The following is a 20674-nucleotide window of genomic DNA, read 5'->3' on the forward strand; positions in this document are numbered from 1 at the left end:
TCTCCCAACCACTCCCTGCTTTTCTATCAAGTGTAAATATATCACACAGAAGGCTAATTACAGAACTGCCAAAGATTCAGGCAGTCCTAGAGCTCCGATGTCAGGCAGAGCAGGTACTATCACCATCCCATTGTAGATTAGGCAGTCGCAGTACATCCCTCTCAAAAAGATCATCTTGTCAGTCTCTCGCAGTAACTAATCCATTTCTTTGTGAAAAATTTCAGCTTGTACAAAGAACAAGAAAATAAATTAATAAATAAAACCCGCATATTCTCCATCTGCAAGATAGTTCTCTCTCCCCACTGCTCACCAAGCCATGCTGAGAACCAGAGTACAGCCAGAGTAGATCTGTGGCTTCCGTGAAGGCCAAGAAGATTGAAGGTCTAGGGACCAGCTCTCAGCCTGGACTATCTCACAGGCAGATTTTGTGCATCCTAAGGAGTGAAAGACAGGAGCAGGGACTGGAGCCCATTGCAGAGGCAAGCAGTGCTGTCTGTACAGCACTCCCATCCTTTGCCAGCTTGGGGGGAATGAGAAAACAGCACTGGGAATCAAATCCAGACCTCCTACATGGTACTGCAGAGACACTGATTCCCAGTGCCAGCTCAGGAAATATAAGTCCAGTGTGGGAATCCAAGCTCAGCTCTGCACTCTAGCACCAGAGCTGGGATACACCTGCACTCTTCCAAACCAGGCACAAGAAACAGCTCCAACAGCAAAAGAAACACAGAAATTAATGCTGCCACCTCTTCTCCCTGCAGGCAAATGCTTGGAGATAGGATGCCGGTTCATAAATTTATAGAATGTTTATACAGGAGCAGTTGATAATCCAAAATAAGAATAAAATAAATCAAAGCCTAAATTGTTGAATAGGGATGAAGGTTTGGGATTTTCACCCCTGCTCTGTATTTTCCATCTCCCCACAATCTCCTTCTGCTCTTGCTCACACAGGTAACAATGTAAAAATCTGCTATCAGTGCAGATATCTTGAGAACCTGCCCAGGACAAGATTGCTTTGCCCATAGCTATGGTCTGACTGGCAAAGGAATCATAAGAGGCACCAGGACTGGTGCAGACTGAGCTGGACTGGTGTGGCAGGAATGTGTCACCAGATCAGAGCCGGGGGTCTCTGGGAAGATGACTAGTGGCTTTGACCATTCTTCTTTCGTTTTGCCTGCTGAGATCTTCCCCACTCTGTCCTCAACCTGCTCCATCCTGTCCCAGCCCTCTGAGACACCCACCCAGGAGTGGGAGACAGGCTGGCATGGTGGGAGAACAGAGAAAACCAGGATGTGTGGAGGTCACATGAGCTGCTGCTTTGGGGTGGCGTGGGTGAGATCTTCAAAAATGCCCATGCCCACATCTCTTAAAGAGCACCCTGCTGCACCCACACACACACACTGCTGCTCTCCCCAGAGCTGCAGTCAGGGCACACCAGGTCACCCTACACCCCCAGATAGCACACACTTGCTCAGCTCCCCAAAGTCTTGGGTAGTGAGGCATTACTGAACCCCATGGGCTGGGAGTACTGCATACCCAGGACTCCCTGCATTCCTCAGGAAGGACCAGCTTCCCCCCACCCCCTTGCACTGGTTACAAGACCTGAGGTGGCTTTGCTTGATGGTAGGGGCAACATTTTTTTGCCCAAGCTGGAATTGTCAGGGAAGGAGAAGAAAAGTCCCAGATAAAGGTAGCAGCAAAAGACGCTGGGAGTTAAAGGTTGGATGTGGGCCTGTGCTCCCTGTCCCCACAGATGCGCATCAGATCTGCAAGACACCCTCCCCAGTTCTCATCTGCCCTGCTCTACCTCTGCTCCAACCTGTCCCAGGTCACAGCTGGGAAGGGCGGTGGCCAAGGATGTGGCACCTGCCTGGGCACGATGCCCTGCAGGCAGGGCTGGTGGCTGGGGCGGGCACAGGGTGGGCAGCACTCTGCAAAGGAGCACATAGCCTGACAAGGCTACCCACCTTGCTGGTACCCCCCCAAGGCAAGTTCCCCTTCTTCCCTCTGACAAGGCAGGGTGAGGAGTCAGAGGAGCAGGGGCTGATCCGGGGTCACCTACCATCTACTTTCCCTTTGCCCCGCTCCTTGAGGGAGTGGGGATACATCTCCCCCTCGCCCCTCTCACCCTCCCACCCCTACCCCACCATCCCCCCCAAGCCCTGCTGGCATCCCTCCGGGAGCTTTGCTTTTAGGAGCTCTCACTGGGAAATGAGACCCAAAAGAGGGGACTACATCCCCCTGTCCCCCGGTCTCGGGTGGATCTGGCAGAAACCGGGAGCTGTGAGGCCTGAGAAATTCCTCCTGAAAAAGGGAGAAAGACTGCCATACGCCCTCCTCTCCGCACAGGTAAACTTTTTACTCCCACTTGCGGAGGGAGCGGGAGGGAGGGAGCGCTCTGACAGGGAGGATCCAGGCGTGGATAAACCCTGGGAAGCCTTCGATATTTATAGAAGCATAGGCAGAATATGGCAGGAAAGGTGGCTCTCAACCCCTCGACAGGGAGCCGCTCGTGGTTTTTAACAAAAGCTAGACAAAAAAAACTCGGAAATGTGGGAAAGAGCCACCGGAGGGATCGAGGAGAGGGAGGGGGTGGGAGAGGCGCGCCTCCGCCGCAGGATGCTCCAGATGCTTCAAGGGCTGGGGGCCACCGCCCCAGCCCCCCGGGCTCTCCCGACGGCAGGGCTTGGGGGGCCGCCCTTCTTCCTCCTTCTCGTGCTGTGGGGTGAGCCCACTGCTCTCTATTGTCTCCCCCCACCCACTCTCAGATCCCCGGTCTGCTGTAGAGAAGAGAGGCAGAGGAAGGCGGGCCGGTGGGAAACCAGGCAGGGGATGATGGTGAGGGAGAGGGTGGCGGGGGTTCGCCCCCGGGGAAGGAGGGTTTGCAGCAGCTCGTCCCTATCCACACCCCCCGTACCTCCCCCGCATCTCTCGGCGGGGGATTACGCAGCCCCACGCGTACCGGGCGAAGCCGCGCGGCGGCCACGGGCTGAGGCTTAAAATAACCCCGAGACGTTCAACACCTTGTGCCCGGCGGGGCGCGGCGACCGCGGGTTCCCGCACCCCCCGGCGCTCCGGTCCCTTTGTCTTGCCACCATCTTACGGAAAGACTCACATGTCACATTACGGTCGGGATGCACCGATGTCTCTCTCTCGCGTATCTACAGCCGAGCGGCACGATAGCCATTTTGCATCCCTCCCAGGTGGGCTGGGGAAGGGGCTGCCTGCTTGAGGGGTGGATGCGGGGTGCAAGGGAGAGGTGGGGGGAGGGGGAGAGGGGGCGGGGCGGAGAGGGTCCACGGTGCCCGCTGACAGCACCAGGGGAACGGGGATAAATGAAAGCCCGTGAAGTTTCCTGAATAAGAGCGCCTCGTAGGTTCAGGTTAAGTGTCTTGACGTGCTTGGACTTAAAATAGCCCTTCACCTCCACGCAAGCAGCCGCGCTCGCCCCGGCGATGGGCGGGCTCCTGCCGCGGTGCCAGGGGCGGCCCCGGTCCCCCCGGCCCCCGCGTTAGGCCGCTCACGACCGAGAGGCCGGCGTGGGTTTTAAGTAATGCACCACCCTCCTCGGCAACAAGCAGGTCCCTACGTCCGGTTGCTCCTAATGAGCTCTATTTCCACATCAAAGCGTGACACGGAGCCGCTGGACCAGTGAAAAGAAAGAGGCAATTTGTGGATGGATGGGTGGATGGATGGGTGGATAGAGAAAGGGATGGATGGATGGATGGATGGATGGGAATTACCTTCTTTTTCACCCTTTTTCAAAACCATGTTTTTCCTCCCGTGTCTCCCCCAACCCCACCTGCCCATCCCCAAAAAATATTCATGACACTTTCCCCCTGTTCACGACGAGGTATGTAACTCAAAGCACCTCTCTAGACCTCTCTAGCCTTCCCTTTATGTCCTATTTGATGAGCCAAGAGGGAATCAACATGTCTGGTGAATGTTTCCTTTTTTTTTTTTTTTTTTTTTTTTTTCTTTTTTTTCCCTTTTCCTTTATCTGCTTCTAAGAACAGCATCCATAAACCTTTTGTTCTACCGTGAGTGGTCTTCCCTCGGCAAACCCGTGTACCAAAATGAGCTGCCACCTAAACCACAGAAACAGGAATTTCCCTACCTTGGTTTGTAGAAGCAGAACCTCTAGACGGACAGATCAAGGGAGAGAGCATGTTGGGAATGTCCAGTCTCCTCTTCTTGCTTGCATATCCACATAAGAAGAATAAGGGTCGGGGGGCAAAGGTGGGAGAATGATTTTAAAAAATCCTATTTGGCTGTAAAAAAAATAGAGGATTCTTTGTGGCAATCTTGCGTCTTGAAGTGGTGCAAATTCAAAAGCCGGAGAGAATCACTTGAGAGGATATTCAGTGTGAGCGGTGAGGATCGTCAAATGCAGGTTCCAGAGTAAGCATTCCTTTCGCCTTTTTAATGATTATTCTTGAAATTATTCTCTTTTTTTTTCTTTTTTCTTTTTTTTTTTCCCCTGGAGCCCTAGTGGAGAAGGTTTTGTTTAAAGCAACTGGATGTCGGTGCCGTTCTTCTGTGAAGCATGATTATCCTCAAAGCGTCCCCTTCCTGAAGGGAAAAATAAGCATCAATTTTGTATTAGAGGGGTCTGAAGGGGATAAAACCCTCTCCCCAACAAAGACATTAATATATTGAGAAGAAAGGGACGCAAAACGCATTTCCCAACAGTGCACACAAGGGTAATAAAAATTAAAAAAAAAAAATCTTAAGGAAAAAAAAAACAGCTGGCACGGGTCTATAAATAATTCAGATACGGGCTGACTACACCATTCCCGGGATAGGCATGCATACGAGACGGCAAAGCGGGCGCGATGTGAATCGCTGAGAGAAAGCGAGCTCCCCCCCCCTCCCCGCGGCCCCCTCCCCACGCACGCACAGCATTTCGCCCACCCCCGGGCCCAGCCCCCGGGAGGGCTGGCGAGGGCCGTGCCCACCCCTCTGCAGTGCTCCCGGCACCGCTGCCCGCCCCGCTCGGCTCAATGGGCAGCGCGGGGCGCGCTCGGCACACACACAGGCACAGCCACGGGGGGTCTGGGGGGGACTATTTCATAGACACCCCCTCCCCATCGCTCCCGGGAACACAACCCTTGGCTCCCTGGGGTTTGGGTTGGGTTGGGCCTTTTTTAATATATGTATATATATATATTTTATTTTTTTTTTTAAATCCTAAGGGTGGGTTGATGGCTGGGGGACTCTCCCCCCACCATAACCTCCACCACACGCGGACAGGGGTTTACAGCGATGCAGACATTTATTTAATGAACTCGCAGGTTTGGGGTTTGGGTTCCTTTCCCCCTCCCATATCGCACGGAAAACAATTCACACTTACAGCTGTCATAAAATACAGACCCACATACATACCAGCAAATCCTGCTTCAAGCACACGGGGCTGCTCTGAGCAGCTACTGCCCCCCTCTCTCCCCGCAAGGCTGATCCATCTCAGACATGCTCAACTTCTTCAGTGTCTTCTCTTGACACTGCCAGGGTAGGAGATATGGGGCGGGGAGGGGGAAGTGTTCAGAGCATCACCCTAAAATACATTTTAAAAAAAAATAAAATCATCCGCAATATAAAAGCTCCGAGCGCTCTTCCCGAAGGTGGAGAAAGCATAGGAAGGTGAACTAATAAAACAGCTTAATGCTTGATAATAAAAAAAGATACAGGAGAAAAATGGTGGGGAGGGGGGGAATCAAAGCTCGAGGGCGGAGGGGGGGAGGGGGGCTTTGCGAGAAAGCAGCGGGGAAAATGGGGGGAAAGGGGGAGGAGGAGAGACCGTGCAGGGAACAGGAGATCAACCCCTCCCCACCGCCGAAGGGGGCAGGTCTCAGCCTCCGACACCCGGCAGGGGTGAAGGGGGACGAGAAGCGGGCGGCACCGGTGCCTTCTGCCGGGCCGGGACTGAGGCTGAGCCGCAGCAGCTGGGGCCGAGAAGCTCCGCGCAGCACCGCGGGAGAGGCCAGGGCTCCGCGGGTCCAGACCCCGCCCGCCCCCAGGGACCCCCGCGGGGAGGGGCTGCGGGCGACCCGAGCAGTCGGAAGAGACGGAGAGAAGGAATTATTTCAATATATACATATATACATATTTATATATATAATAAATAACCATGAAATAGTAATAATAAGAAGAAAGGAACGGGCGCCCAGGCAGCAGGCAGGCAGCAGAACTGGATTTGAACAAAAAGAAAGCAGTGCAGAGATAACGTTAATACCCTAATTGGATACTACACAATTAAACTCGGTGCTTTAATTGTTACTCTCAGAGCCCCCTGGAACCTAAACAACGAGAAATCACATCGAGCAGACCGTCAAGGTGCGTTTGCATGCTCCTCCCTGCCCGCACTCCCCTGCCCGCGGGTGCCTGCGCCCTTTCTGCCCTGGGTGCTCTCAGCCTCGCCCCTGCAGTGCGATCTGCTCTGTGGTCACGGATCCGTCTTTTTCCCCTCCCATGCCTGGGTTTAGCTCTGGGTGGCCTGAGCAGAACACAGCAGAACGCGCCCACCCGCCCTCCACAGCACTGCAAAGCGGCCCTGAGGGAATCCTGCCCCAAACCAGGGCAAGCTGGATCAGAGAAACGAGGCAGGACCCTTCCCGAGTGGATGTGTCAAGTGCACCCTTCAGGATGTGTAGTCACTCTAGGGTCAGAAACGTCCTCCCTATCACACTGGCTGGATCTTGGTAAAAGGCTTGGAAAGGGCTCGTCCAGGACTTAGTGACCCATAAAAACAAAAGCAATGAGGAAAGCCGCCACCTGCTACCCCCCCACCCCAATGCAGCCCTGCCTGCCACACTTATCCTGCAGGAAATTCAGTCCTCAGGCCAAACACCCTGGGCTCTGCTGATCTGGGCTGCATTGCCCAGCCTTTGCATCCCTCTCACTGAAAGCACCCTCCAAGGAAAGCACAGCAGCCCGTACCTATCTAGGGATGCCCTTTGTCCAGGGGTGTTGAGGAAGATATCCCTCAAACAACAGGCAAGGAAGTATGAATCCCTCATGCCAAAGAGCTGTAGTCCAGCAAGCAGCCAAGCACGCCCCAGCTCAGTGCTAGCCCTTGGTTGCAGGCATGTATGTATGTATGTATGTATGTGCAAAAAGACAAAGGTCTACACTTGCATGGCTGAAGTTCTTGCGGGAGAACAGTCTCCTGAAAGCACCACAGTAGCTCTGAACTCTCTCAGCTCCTGGGCCCTGCCAGTTTGTACCTCAGAATAGATCCACATGGTTCAAAAAGGGTTTGTTGGTCTGTAGGAGAGGTTATGGATGTCAGTGTGGCTGTAGCATCATGTGCACCTATCAATATGCCACCTGGAGCTTGAATGAATTGCTGTGTACATGTGCAGTGGGTGTACAACGATGTTCTTCATGTAGCTGGGGTGACCACAAGCAATACCAATCTGTGCTTGAGCTCCTTGCCAAAAGTAGACACCAAGATTTTCATTTCCACAGCCAGGATCTTCCTGAAGATGCTGGTAAGGTCTGTTCTGTTAGAAAGATTTTCCTGACATTTTTAGGCATGCTTAAAAAAGTGACTATGATATTTTTCATTCCAATTTCAGTAAAAAGGGAAGACACACTAGCCAAAGCCTGAAGTAATCTGAAATTATCTCAGAACAGTTGGAGGGAAGCAATGTAGAGCCATACTTACATATAGAAGTTGCTAATAGCTGAAGATATTAGTCATTTGACTTTCCCATTCCTTTCACTGAATGATACAAGAATAGCAGGCAGGATTTGGCCAAGGGTTGTTTTTCTTTTCTGGATGCCAAGAAGGGTCCTTCTTCATTGTTCTGTATAAAACAAGTGCAGAAGGAGCTTGACAAAAAAGAGAGGGAATGGTTTTTAGCCAGCATTTTACTTAGAAACATAAAATGGAGGGTTAAGAAGTATCTTTTTTTAAAAATTTCTTAAAATCAGCCTATTAATCAGAAGAGAACAGCTGCAATTATTTTAAGCAAGTCAGCAATATTTTAGATTACCATTCTCTGTGACCTTAAGATGAAGGAATTAATCAACTGCAAGTTTTCTTTCTGAAAAAACACAACTCCTCAGTTACATCATTCATGGCAGTTTGTGTTGTTGCTTTCTTACAAGGATAAGGCTAATTGCCTTTCTACTCAATACATGTACATCCTATATAAATATTATACATATGTATATTTATCATTATCCCCTAAGCAAATCATAAGGGCCAACTTCCTTTTAGTGATTAGGGTCCTGAGTGTCTAATCTGTTACCTTCTTCAAAGGAAGATGATCCCTTCCTCCTGACCAAAGAAATTGGGCTCAAAAGTGTTTGAAGTTGGTCACACAAAAATGGCTGTTGCTTCAGAATTATCTTCTGCTCAAGATTCTGCATAACATCTAACTCTCAAATTACATTTACATTGAGTGCAACATTTATTGTAAATAACAGTGAGGATGTAGGCTCCTAATAAAAACTGTTACAAAATCTCCAGCAGCATAGTGTTGTGACAGGGCTTACTCCCACTCACTGGGGTTGGCTTTATTTTTTCTCCAATCAACAAAGATGAATGAACTGCATAAAATGAAATTAATAGCATCTCTGACAGGTAATTGTTTTTTTTCAAACATCTCTTCAATTCAAAACCACTTAAATGTTATTTGTAACACGAAGTGGGGGATTTATTTTAAATGTGTCTGCGCTTACTATAAATTAAGGCCCATATTATACTTGTCCTGCCTAAGATAAAAGAACATGGATGAAAGTTCTCATATGAAAAGCAGCCAGGGCTGGATGTGGCAGTGACAGTGTTGAGGAAAATGCAGAGCCTTTCTGCCACCACTCAACAGCATCTGCCAGCCCAAACCAGGATCAAAGACTCCACAGTATCTTCAACCTTTAATAAATGCCCCGATGGCTTCATAAAATCAGAGTTCACTTCCAGTGCAGTACGTCCCCAGATAAATGAGGTCTGCAGCTAAGGGAAAGAACTGGTCATTCATATGTCATCTGCACAAACACAGATATGGCTGCATCAGTATCAGTGTTAAGAAGAGCCATGCCTATGAAGAGTAATTCCTTGTAATCAATGAAATAGATCAATTGCTCTGGATAATTTGCAGCATAGAAAGGTTTTTCATAGTAGCGTTCATCTGGGTGTTTGCATCTGGGCTGCAGAGCATTGGAACAGATCAGTTTCCAGCTGCTTTTATACAGTGCTCTGTGCCCTCCTCCACTCACCTAACTTGACTGTGAAGTGGCCATATACCTCGTATACCTCTATGGCCATGTCCCACGTCTTCCCATTGTCTCTGACACAGTGGGAATCCTGGTGTTCAGGAGCTAGAGCTATGAATTTTTTGGAAGATGACCATAACATTGGCCACACAGGTCCACAAGCAAGGGTGCTACATCTTGCTGCATGAAGAACAGAATTTTGTTAGATAATTAAAAAGAAAGAGAACAGAGAAACAAGCACAAAAACCTGATAGCATCACAGCTACCTGGCTGAGGAACTCAAGTGGATTTTGGTATGAAACCTTTTGTCCTTTCTTCTGCACATGGCTCAGGACCAAGATATGCTTGAGCAGGGCTAAGCCAGAAGCCACTGGTGGGGAGTTCTAGGCAGTCTCTTGCAAAGACACCCAGGCACAAGGAGATGGCTCTCTTTGTTTGCTATCTAAGAGGACACTCATCCTGCCAGTATCTGTTCAGAAGAGGATCCTGAGCACTGTAGTATTTGCTTTGAAGTGATATACACATTCTCTCAGCTGTCAAACCAGGACACTTAGCTGAGCTCTTATCATTTTACATCGCAATAATTGCGGCATCCCTTACTATCTCTGCCATGGTCAGTCTGTCCCCAGAAATGCTAAACAACTAATGGGCTGGTTTTCTGTCACACAGAATCAAAAAAAGTGCAAAATAGATTAAAGGAGAAATAGCTTTCTCTGTGTCTTTATAGACTTGGTTTATGCTTTTGAGTACAGAACGTCAGGCTCACTGAAATTGGTTTCCCTGAATGGTCATTTATATATGAAATACATACACATTAAACTAAGGAACTGTGGAGTTCTTTCTTTCAAATGGAAATGTGTTGGTTTTTAACTGCAGAAGCACAGACAGCATTTCAGACCAACGCTGTCACTTTTTTAAGATGATATCTGGCTCCTCTACCTGTAGCATATCCAAACTGAAGAACCTATTTTCAGTCAAAAGCCACCACGTCTAATAAGTAATCATCATCAGGTGCCGTGTTGTATGCCATTAAAGCGTGCTACAAGCACTAGCCATGTTTGCCATCCCTTTTGACATACCTCCCAGAAGCATAAAGGAAAGGTCAAAGCACTGTTTTCCACCACTCTGAGAATGAAGACTTTCTCCTCATCTCTAAGGTGCAAAAATTATTCCAGTGGCTAGAGATTTTGCCCCACTTCACTGGTCTTAAACAGGCACAGTTTCCTGACACACATGAATGAATGGAAAACCATAGCCCAGCTTCTGGCAGTCATCTTCATCCTGTTCCAACCCTAACAAACAGATTATCTGTTGGTTCGGGTTTTTTTTCTGAAATCAACTTTCCGCTTGATGGAAACCTTACTGGTTCTTTCCAGATTTAAGTGATGACACTCTTTCTTCTCTTTACTGGAGGAGCTGCAAAATGGATTAGGCAGATTGCCTTCATGGTTTAAAGGAAACCAGAAAACTGCTTTCAGTAAGAGATAAGGTGTAGCTTTTGCCAGCTTATCATGATGAAAAGCTAAAAAAAAAAAGAGACTCTTCAAGATAGTGCCTGCATTCACCTACTCTCCGTACAGGGAATACAGCAGCCAGAAAAATCGCCCTTATGTCTGAAACCCATCTTCAGTGTTCTAGTAGAAGATCCATCAGAGCTTTCAAAACTAAATTAAAATCCCAAGGAGGAATAGGGGATTTAATTCTAGGATTAAGCTTTGAAGCTTCTCCCAGGAAATAAATTATTATTGGATGAGAACCAACACACCAATTATCTAGTTTACTGCTCATGCTACTAAGAGCTGCTGCACACACCCTCAGGGATTGAATGCTGCAGCTCTACCTAGCCAGTCTCATCTTTGATGCAATACTCACATGAAGACAAAAGCTCAGCTAGTTGCATTCCAAGAAACTTACCTTCCCTGCTCCCAGTATTAACAGGGAACTTGTCTGCTACAAAAATTTAGAGCAGTACGATTCAGTCAAACTCCCTGCCTTCTTACCTTTTATCTTGCTTTGTTGTAGATAGTGGAATATTTAATAACATGCCACTTCTTTTCTCTCTCTGTTATAGCTGGGTCAAAGTGTGCTACCATAAATAAGCACATTTCTTTTTCTTACACAGAAGGCCTACATGCTAGTCAAGTAGTGGGCAGGCCCTGCTCCATCAAATGGTGTCAAGACAAAGTAGTGGGACATATCCAGCTTTTTCACTTGCTGTTTCACTTGCTTTAATTTTTTCATGATACCCAAATACCTCATCATCACTTACACAGCCTCAATGGTTGTTCAATGGGACAACATGAACTACCTCCTGTGGAAGGACTAAGGAAAATTAAAGAGCTCCAAGACTGATAAAAGTGTCTGGAGCAAAGAGGAGTACAGACATCAGCGCTGATATTTCACTCAAACTAAATGTTACCAGTTAATCAGTACTATTATAAACTCATCCAGAACATTAAGTTACTGTGAGTAAAAAATAAATCCTTCTCACTGAAATATTTAAGTGTCACCACTGAGGCAAAAGTTGGCAGCATCGGTGTACACAAATATTTGGTTTTCTCCCAAAGAATGTATTTTTTGTTTAAATACCTCGTGACCTAAAAATACTGCCACCAAAGCATCATTATGCTCTTTCCTCCCATGGATTCCTTTCAGTCCTTAACACAGAGAAACAATGTAAGCAAAGCAAAGATGAAATCCCACCCACCTCCTGTGTTCTCCTTTACCTGCAAGCTCTGTCAGAACATTTGATGCCACAAACACATGTAGATACAGAGTGGGACATATCCAGAGAGAGGAGTCACTTAAATGGGAATGTGGCAGAGTGGAGACACTGGTTAACATCACCATCCAAGCTCCCTAAAGGCACAGCACTCCTGACAAGTCCCATCGCTCAAGACCTTCTAACAGACCCAGCTTTTTTCAGAAGAATTCAGGGTGAATAACAGAATTGATTCTCTCTCTGTTCTTCTCATTCCTCCTTCAGGTGAAGCAGATGGTATTGCAAATAACTCACCAAGACAGTGCGCAGGGAGAAATGATAGTGAAGGCAAATACTATGTGTGCAGGCAAAGATGCTAAACAAAGAGCTGCGTGATGTTAGAAAAGCAGATCACTTTTCAGACATAGATATGGGTCTGAAAGCATTCCGTGAAACAGAAGAAAGAATGATTTCACCAGTGAGCCAAGAGCCTGTGAGCAGGGGATGTTCCCACAGGGTTTGGGCTAGGTGCTCACTCCAGCATTTACTGTGCATTTGTATTGACCATCTAATTTAAGACAAATGTTTTCTGTAGACACATTTTAAAGTGAAAAATTATCTCAGTTAGCATGCATCTGTGGTCCCTGAGATATCTCCATGCCCAGGGGCAAAGAGAAGAGAGATGTTAATGAGCTTAAAAGCAGCTCTAAAAACCACCATGTGCATGGTCAGTTGGAGCCAGCAAGATCAGTCACTCACTCTGATGCCTATCTATTTAGTTGCAAAGGTCAAAAAGCATGAGTTAAACCTGAATATTTACAGAGCAGGGTGAAAATATCTACCCCCAATGTTATAACATTGCCCCATCACCACCACACCTTCCTGAAGAAAAGATGCCTACCCTTGGCAAAATACTTTATGCAGATGGAGCCAGATTCCCTTTGCCTGAGCTGTTTCCAAGTGAGCCAACTGACTCAATAGTTCAGCCCTCTAGCTGGAAGAAGTATTAAGATTTCAGTCAGATTGCTCTATATCCTAAAGATAACTGCCACCTTCTTCCCTCCTTCCTTCAGGAAGAGGCAGTAAGCAAACTACTTCTGGTACATCTCAGCTACCTTTTAATCTACCATCGAATTGACATGGAGGACATTTATATCAACTACTCTGAGGCCCTGCAGCCCATTTTTGCTCTCCTGTTAAGTCTGACTCAAACTCAAACCTCAATGTCTTGATTGCATTCACTAACCCCTGACTGGTTCATATTCTAGTTAATTTTTATTTTTTTTTGCCCAGAAAAGGGACCTTACTCAAATACAAAATTTCTTTTTTCTCTACAGTGCTTATGAACTCAAGAGAGTGAGGTCTCTCCAGATGACCAGCCTCCAGCCATCCTGCTAATTTACCCTCTCTCCCACATGTTACTGCCAGGACACAAGTGCTGACTGTGTGTCCATGGCCTGGCAGTGGGGAAAATGAAGAGCATGAACCCTTCCCATGCACAGTGTGTGCCTCTTCCTCATCCCGTACCAAGCACTGAATTCAGAAATGCACATGCCGTTCTGTCCCTCTCCCCTCATCATCTTTAGAAAATGTCCACCTAGAACTTTGGCCACACTCTGGCAACTTTCCCAGCCCAAGGACAGAGGATGGGCATTAGAGCAAGGCGACATTTATTTGGAAGGACAGCTCAAAGCAGCTCACAGTGAAATTTTTTGCTTCCTCTGGTCCTCCTAAATAGATTTTTTGAGAAAGGGGAAATCTGTGATTATATTCTATGCTCTTTTTACGCTGTACCCCTTTATTTATGCTGTTGAATTGTTTGCTTTTACAACAAGGCCATTTGTCCTTTTTGTGCCCTTTTGATTCATGTACTGAAAGCTCCCGTGGAGCTGTGGCTTGTTCCCCAAGCAAAAGAGCAGCTGGGCATCTCTGCTCCAGCCTCGGTGTTGGTCAAGAGTCAGTACTCTGGGCTTACCTTGATATCAAGGCTTTCTCATGCTGACAAAGAGCAAGCCTTCAGGCTGTTGTGTCCTTGCTGGTCATGTCCTTATTCTAGGTCAAGGATGGCCATGTGTTCTCATACTACTTGAAGGAATTGTACATTCTTGTGAACTTATCTGTGTCTCACATAACTTTACTTCCACAGGCCTCCATCTTCTTGCCTTTGCCAGCTCACAGCTTTGTAAGATTGGAGCACAGCCTCTGCAGAAGACACTGTTTCAGTCACATAGGTGGCACAAGGGATATTCCATGATCCCATGAAGGAAAAGCATAGGGAAAAGGGGACATAGTTAAAGCCACTTTTCAGACATATTTTTATCTTTGGAATCATCAGAGGAGGTCTGTGTCTAACTTATAATGTTCCCTGGTGGCACGCCACAAGATGCAGAAAGAAGATGTTAGGAATGGATAATGAGAATGGTAGGAAGGAACAGCCATTAATTATCAATTATGTTATAATTGTGAATTGTTACTCTACTCCTTTTTGCCATGGACACTTATATTATCAAGAGGAGCCTTTCCCTACCAAGAGTCACCTAATGCTGGTGGCTCTGTTGGGTTAAGCGAAATAAAAATAAAAAATAATAATAAAAAAAATCCAGTATGGATGGAATGGCTCCTTGTTGGCCTTGCCATCTTATGATATCCAGAACAGGATACAGAAATGTCAGCAAATCTGAGGATGCTGTTAGAGGTAACTGGAAGAACATGCACGTTATGGCATCAACAGAAGCTGAAGTTCTAGTGTAACATCTGAAATGTCCAGGGATGTTCAGGAAGAGATGGCTTGGGTTGGAAAGGCCCTTAAAGATCATCTAGTTCCAGCCCCCCTGATATGGGCAGGGACACCTCCCACTAGATCAGGTTGCTCAAGGCCCCATCCAACCTGTCCTTAAACACTTCCAGGGAAGAGCATCCACCATACCTGCTGATGACTTTCCCAAAGGCAGAGAACAACACGGTCCTATGGAATGTTGGTCCAGAAATTATGACCTACAGCAGAGGCAGATATCAGCTGGTCAAGTGAAACTAAAAGTAGATCCCAAAAACAGATGGAGCCAGAACTGCTTTTTCTCTATTTCCAGACATACTGGATCCTAGAGTTGAGGATAGATATAACTCCAGAAAAGGTCTTGCTCCTGACCCAGATCCTCACCAGAAGAACAACCAGAAGCCCACACACATAGGATTCCTGAAAAAAAAAAAAAAAAAATAAAAAAAATTAGCATCATATAAGGCCTGGGTGCAGGAATCCAGGGACTGTAAAATAAGCAGTTGAGTCCAAGCTTTTCTCTATTCCTCAGATTATTCCCACTGTTTCCCTCAATCTTTATGCCCCAAAATGCAAATCCAGTGTTTTTCCTCTCTGAGCATACTCAGGAAAGACTAAGGGACCATAAGTGCCACAAAGAAAGTTGAACTTCAGCTGCCACTGTTCCAAACACATAAATCTCCAAAGGAGAAGTGAGCAGGACTGTCCAAGTGACTACAGGAATCCCCATCTAAAATGGTCATAGATGCCAAAGGGCACAAGACACAAGTGAACCATTCTGGTTGCCAGGAGCTGGAGTCAGGCTGCTGTTTAATAGATCACCAGGCACCAGACAGTGCCACTGCTTTGCAACCTGGTGCTCAGCTTTTCTGAGAAGCACTGGGCTACCAGAACACAATGCTTACACGGAGCACAGGTAGGTATCTCCTGTAAAGCAGTGTCCTGGTTTGGGCCAGGATAAAGGTGATTTTCTGCCTTGTACTTTTGCTTTCAGCTAAGTCTCTTGTAAGTAGTTGCACTTGCTGAAATTAACAGCAAGTTTCTCAGACAGTGTGTGCTTCTAGGACTGCTAACACTCAATGTTTATAGTTACGGCTGGAGACTGGTGTGCAGAACCAAGGATACTGCTCAGCTCTGAGGAATGCTTTACCCTCCAGAAGGAATAAAGAAGTCCCGCACCTGCAGCCCTCCTCTGGGGAGGAACAGACAAGATAGATGCCAGAATTGACCAAACAGAGTATTCCATCCCATACACGTCATACTCAGTATAAATTTGAGGGATCACAAGGGTCAAGCCAGTTTCCAGTTTCCTGCTTCCCTTTCTTCACCCGTTCCCTGTTTCCTTCGGCATCCTGAGAGGATTCCATCCCTTCATCTGCCTGTGTTCCTGATCTGTCCCAGCCCATATCTGTGTGTTCCTGCCTCCAGTTCCCAACTGCTGCTGACTCCAGGAGTCCAGCCTGGACTTCCCCAGGGCTGCCCTGCAGCCTCAGTGGTGACGTGAGAATTATTGAGGGAAAAAGGGGAAGGAACATGATATCAATTTTCCTGTATATTTGTATATATTTAGTAATTTTTCCTATTTATCATTACTGTTTCATTAAAGTTGTGTAGTTTATTTTCCAACCCATAAGTCTTTCTCCCTTGTTCTCTCTCCTTTCTATATCAGGGAGGAGAGGGAGATTAATAGAGAGCATCTGTCACTTGGTTTAATTGCCAGGCCAGTGTTAAAATGTGACAAGCAGCCACAAAAACTGTGAGCAGGTAAGCTGGCTGTTATCGTCTACTTCTACAATATCTGGGGAAACAAGTCCTCAGGTACATCAGCTATAAACAAATGGGCTCACACAAAAGATAGAGTGAGATGTACAGGTGGTTTCTTTGCTTAGTGGAAAGAGCATGGCTACACCACTGAGATTGGCCAGCCTCCTGGGCCACAAAACAGCAATGCCAGGCTGGTGACAGCCCCATCACCCCAAAACTGTAACCAGGATTTGCATTACTCTTCTGTAAAGCTAGCAGCAGATGAATAGAATAGAAATAACTAATCACACAATTTCAGGTAATAATGGTAGGCCTCAAGTTCTATGATTGCAAGCATCAAATATATCTACAGATTATAAATGTCCCCTGGAGTTCCTGCTCAAAAGACCAATTTCAGAGTTTTCATCAGAAAGGACTCCTTAAAAACCTGTTCTTTCTTTTGAAGTCTGACAGAGGTCAGAACTGCCTGCTGTCTTGATGTGTTGCAATGAAAGGAGAGCAATCTCCTTTAAAGAGGTAAGGAACAATTGGTTTCATTATCATTTCATATCTGACTCTCATTGCATATGTGACGTTTTTGGTTTAAAATTTCTCTTGATGGCCACATGGGTTAGAAACTGCAAAGGTGTTACAGTGACCTGAGGTACTTGGCTCTATGGGCATCTTGCAGAGCAGTGACATAAGAACAGCAGTCCATCATCATGTTTCATCATCATGAAAACATGGGATCATACAGTAATTCATGTTGGGAGGCTCCTCAGAAGACTCCAGTCTCAGAAGACTCCAGTCCAACCTTATGCTCAAAACAGTGTCAGCTGTGGGATCAGATCAGGTTGCTCAGGACTTAAACTAGTTGGGTCTTGAAAATATCCCAGGATGGAGACTGCACAGACAACCTGTCCCATTACTTTCCTATTGTCAGTCAGTTTCTGCAGAAGTATAGAAGTACGATCTGCACGGTCTTTGAGACTGAACTTCTAAGAGAGCCCATATTTAGCAGTGTGCCTTCTCAAGGTCAGAGGAAGGCATGCTCCATGGTCCCCACACCCTCATGCTCCGTATATTTCTTAAAAAACCCAGGCTGCTAACAAGACAGGATGCCCAGCCTCCTCATCAACTGTCTGCCCACATCCCTGAACAGCCGCAAGATGCTCACCAGCTTCCTATCCCCACTACACCCATGAGGGACTACACAGCCAGCCATAATCAGACCCAGTGCTTTCTCTACCACACAGCCTTAGCAAAGCACTAGTGTGGACCACTTCAGTTATTGTACTTAACCTCCTCCACTAACTCCCAGTTCCCCTCCCAGGAGCAGTGTCCTCCAAAGTGCCCTCTCCTCAGATATCACTGGCTGAACCATGACAACAGGGTTGCCAAGCAACATACATCCTCCAAGCAACTAACTAAGGTAGATCACAGCAACTCATCATAGATCAACTCAAGAGCTGATAGGGCTGTCACCATTTTAGCTCTCGGCAGCTCTTCCTCCCAGCCATAGCCAGCATATACTCAGGTCCATTCTCTTCTCTTCCTTCATCCGCCAAGGGGAGTGGCCCAGGCATTCATGCCATTGCCCAGTAGCCAGTATGCCCACAACAAATGAACTCATACTCCCACCACACACAGACTCAGAGGCCAAGGGAGTCCAGCCAGGAATGGCCTTCATAAAAGCATCAAGCACTTCCCTGTCTTGCATGGATCACCATCCTTCTGTCTTCCCTCTTGTGTCTTTCCCCTAAACTTGATGGTCACACACTGAAGGTGGTCAGAACACTGCTGCACATCATCCACAAAAAGGTGTCTCATCTCCCAATTGCCTGCACTGCAAGTTCTCCACTACAAGGGTGGTGAGACAGTGGCACAGGTTGACCAGAGAGGTGGTGGAAGCCCCATCCCTGGGAGTTTCTAAGGCCAGGCTGGATGAGGCTCTGAGCAACCTGATCCAGTGGGAGGTGTCCCTGCCCCTGGCAGGGGGGAGTTGGAACTAAATAATCTTTAAGGTCCCTGCCAACCCTGAAAAGTCTATGATTTGCAGAATACCAATGAGGGCAACTTGGGATAGCAGCCATGTTTGCAACACAGGTCTTCCCCAATCTTTCCAAAAGAACCAAAATGCTTTTATCTGCCTTTGGAAACACACCTGGTCATTGCAGACCCTCAGGAGGTATAAGGGTATGATCAGCCTGAAGGGTGGGTCAACCAGGCACCCAAGCCATGGGATAGGCAGACCCCAGTTTCTCCTAGACACTTTTGTACTCAGCTCCCCAGGGCATTTAAGCCGCAATGGCAGAACACACACAGCAGCAAGATCCACAAATGACTATTGCCGCAGCCCCTCCCTGCTCTTTCTTTCATCTTTCCCTTCTGCTTAAGAGAGTGGTAGCCACAGCATCTCCAAGGACAAGCACTAGTGTGTCCCAAACACCAGATCTCACCTCACCATCACGCAGCTTACTTGTACAAGAGAGCTGGAGACAGAAGATCCTGTCTGTATCTGTACTTCACTGTCCTAGAGATTTTAAGCAAATAGCTTGAGCAAGTGGGAGGCAGCAAACTCTTGGAAGGTTTTCATAGAACTCAGAAAAAATTGAAAGTTTGGCTCTGCTGCCTGCCATCAGCTGAGTTCAGAGAAAGTGAAGATCTTGGAGTGGGTCGTGTGCTGTGTGTACTCAGCACAGCCTGAGAAAGAGGCTTTCCAGTCTAACTTGGGCTTAGAAGATTCATAGAATAGTTGGAGTTGGAAGGGACCCCTAAAGATCATCTAGTTTCAATTGCCCTGCCATGGCCAGGGACACATTCTACTAGCCCAGGCTGCTCCAAGTCCCATCCAGCCTGGCCTTGAACATTTCCAGGCAGGGGGCACCGACAACTTCCCTGGACAACCTGTTCCAATGTCTCATCACCCTCATAGTGAAGTTTCTTCCTAATTTCTAAGCTTAATCGACCCTTTTACAGTTTAAAGCCTTGTGCCCCTTGTCCTATCTCTACACACTCTTGTTCAAGGCCACAAGCTCTGATCAACAGGCAGTGCCAAAAGGAGACTTTCAGGAGAGGCATGACAGAACCTCTTCTCTTGGTGTTATTTGTGGTTTACTTCATGTCATATCATGCATGTCCCAAGGAAGACAAAGATCTCCCTGTCACAAGCATTGAGAAGAACCTGTGCAACAAGAGAGGGCAATGAGGCTGCAGAAAGACTCATTCATCATCCACAGACATGAGTAATGAAAGCAAAGTTTTTTCAGCCTATTAGTAAACCTAAGGGTTTACTTCTTTCCAATGCATGTTGCCTTGTGTCAGACTGAGAGACCTGAGGAAGGATTTTTGTCCCCAGATTACATGCTAGGTTTGATGAGGCTACACTGCTCCATGGTACTGTACACTGATACCTAAAAATCTTAAGTGTGACACATCATGATGATTGTGTGGTATTGCCCCATCATTAGTCAGCTCAGGTACTGATATGAACTCTGAACTTTGTCTATCCAGACCAAGCGTAGGTATCCCTACCCCCAATGACTGTGCAGACATCATCTTGCAGAGATTCCTCTTAACCAAAGCAGACAGAAAGGATTCAGATTAAGTAAATCAAATCTCCCAAATAAAGGGGATGCATAGACTTAATTAAACTGATAACTGGGCCAAAAGTAGACAAAGCTTTCTTTTTCTTTTAAAATCATTAACTAATCCACATTCTGAGCAGCACAAACTGCATGGTAACAAATGTGAAGCCTCAGTCCAGTCTTCTAGTGTCTTCACCTGGCCTCAAATGGAAGAGTTGAGCACAGTCCTGATCCTGCCCTCAGAATTCATATTTAGTGAGTTCTTACCAGAGCTCCAAAAGACCCCATAAGATTGCTGATTTTTTCCATAAAAACAGCTTTATGGAAGTATCTATATAACCATTCCTCACAGAGGAATCTGAGCAAGGCTCAGTCTTACAGAGAAGCTATCATTTCTGAAGGAGCAGCAATTAACCATATCATTCTGTTCCAGCATCTCATCTATGGGACCTGTATAGGGATGATGGTATTATCCTATTTTTCCTTCTCAGCTAGTTAATAAGAAATCCCCTTTCAAAGGTAATTTCCATTTTAAATCACCCACATTAAGAGAGACATGTTTAATACCAATAAATCCGCTTTCTTAAAAGAGAGAGAAGCCAGGCTCATCAGCTGACTAAATCCTTTCCCCCACCCTCATTCCTGCCATGA

At 46.9% G+C, this 20674-nt stretch overlaps 1 protein-coding gene across 1 annotated transcript in view; it reads right to left on the reverse strand.

Annotated features, from left to right (window-relative positions):
- GRIN2B (glutamate ionotropic receptor NMDA type subunit 2B) overlaps nt 1-4460 on the reverse strand; it is a 207298-nt gene extending 202838 nt beyond the window's left edge. The window contains exon 1 of the mRNA XM_030454676.1: nt 4118-4460. The gene's annotated coding sequence lies outside the window, so the exon portion shown is untranslated. The remainder of the gene's footprint in view (nt 1-4117) is intronic.
- Between the last annotated feature and the right edge of the window lie 16214 nt (nt 4461-20674).

Source organism: Calypte anna, chromosome 1, assembly GCF_003957555.1.
Source record: "Calypte anna isolate BGI_N300 chromosome 1, bCalAnn1_v1.p, whole genome shotgun sequence".
NCBI lineage: Eukaryota > Metazoa > Chordata > Aves > Apodiformes > Trochilidae > Calypte > Calypte anna.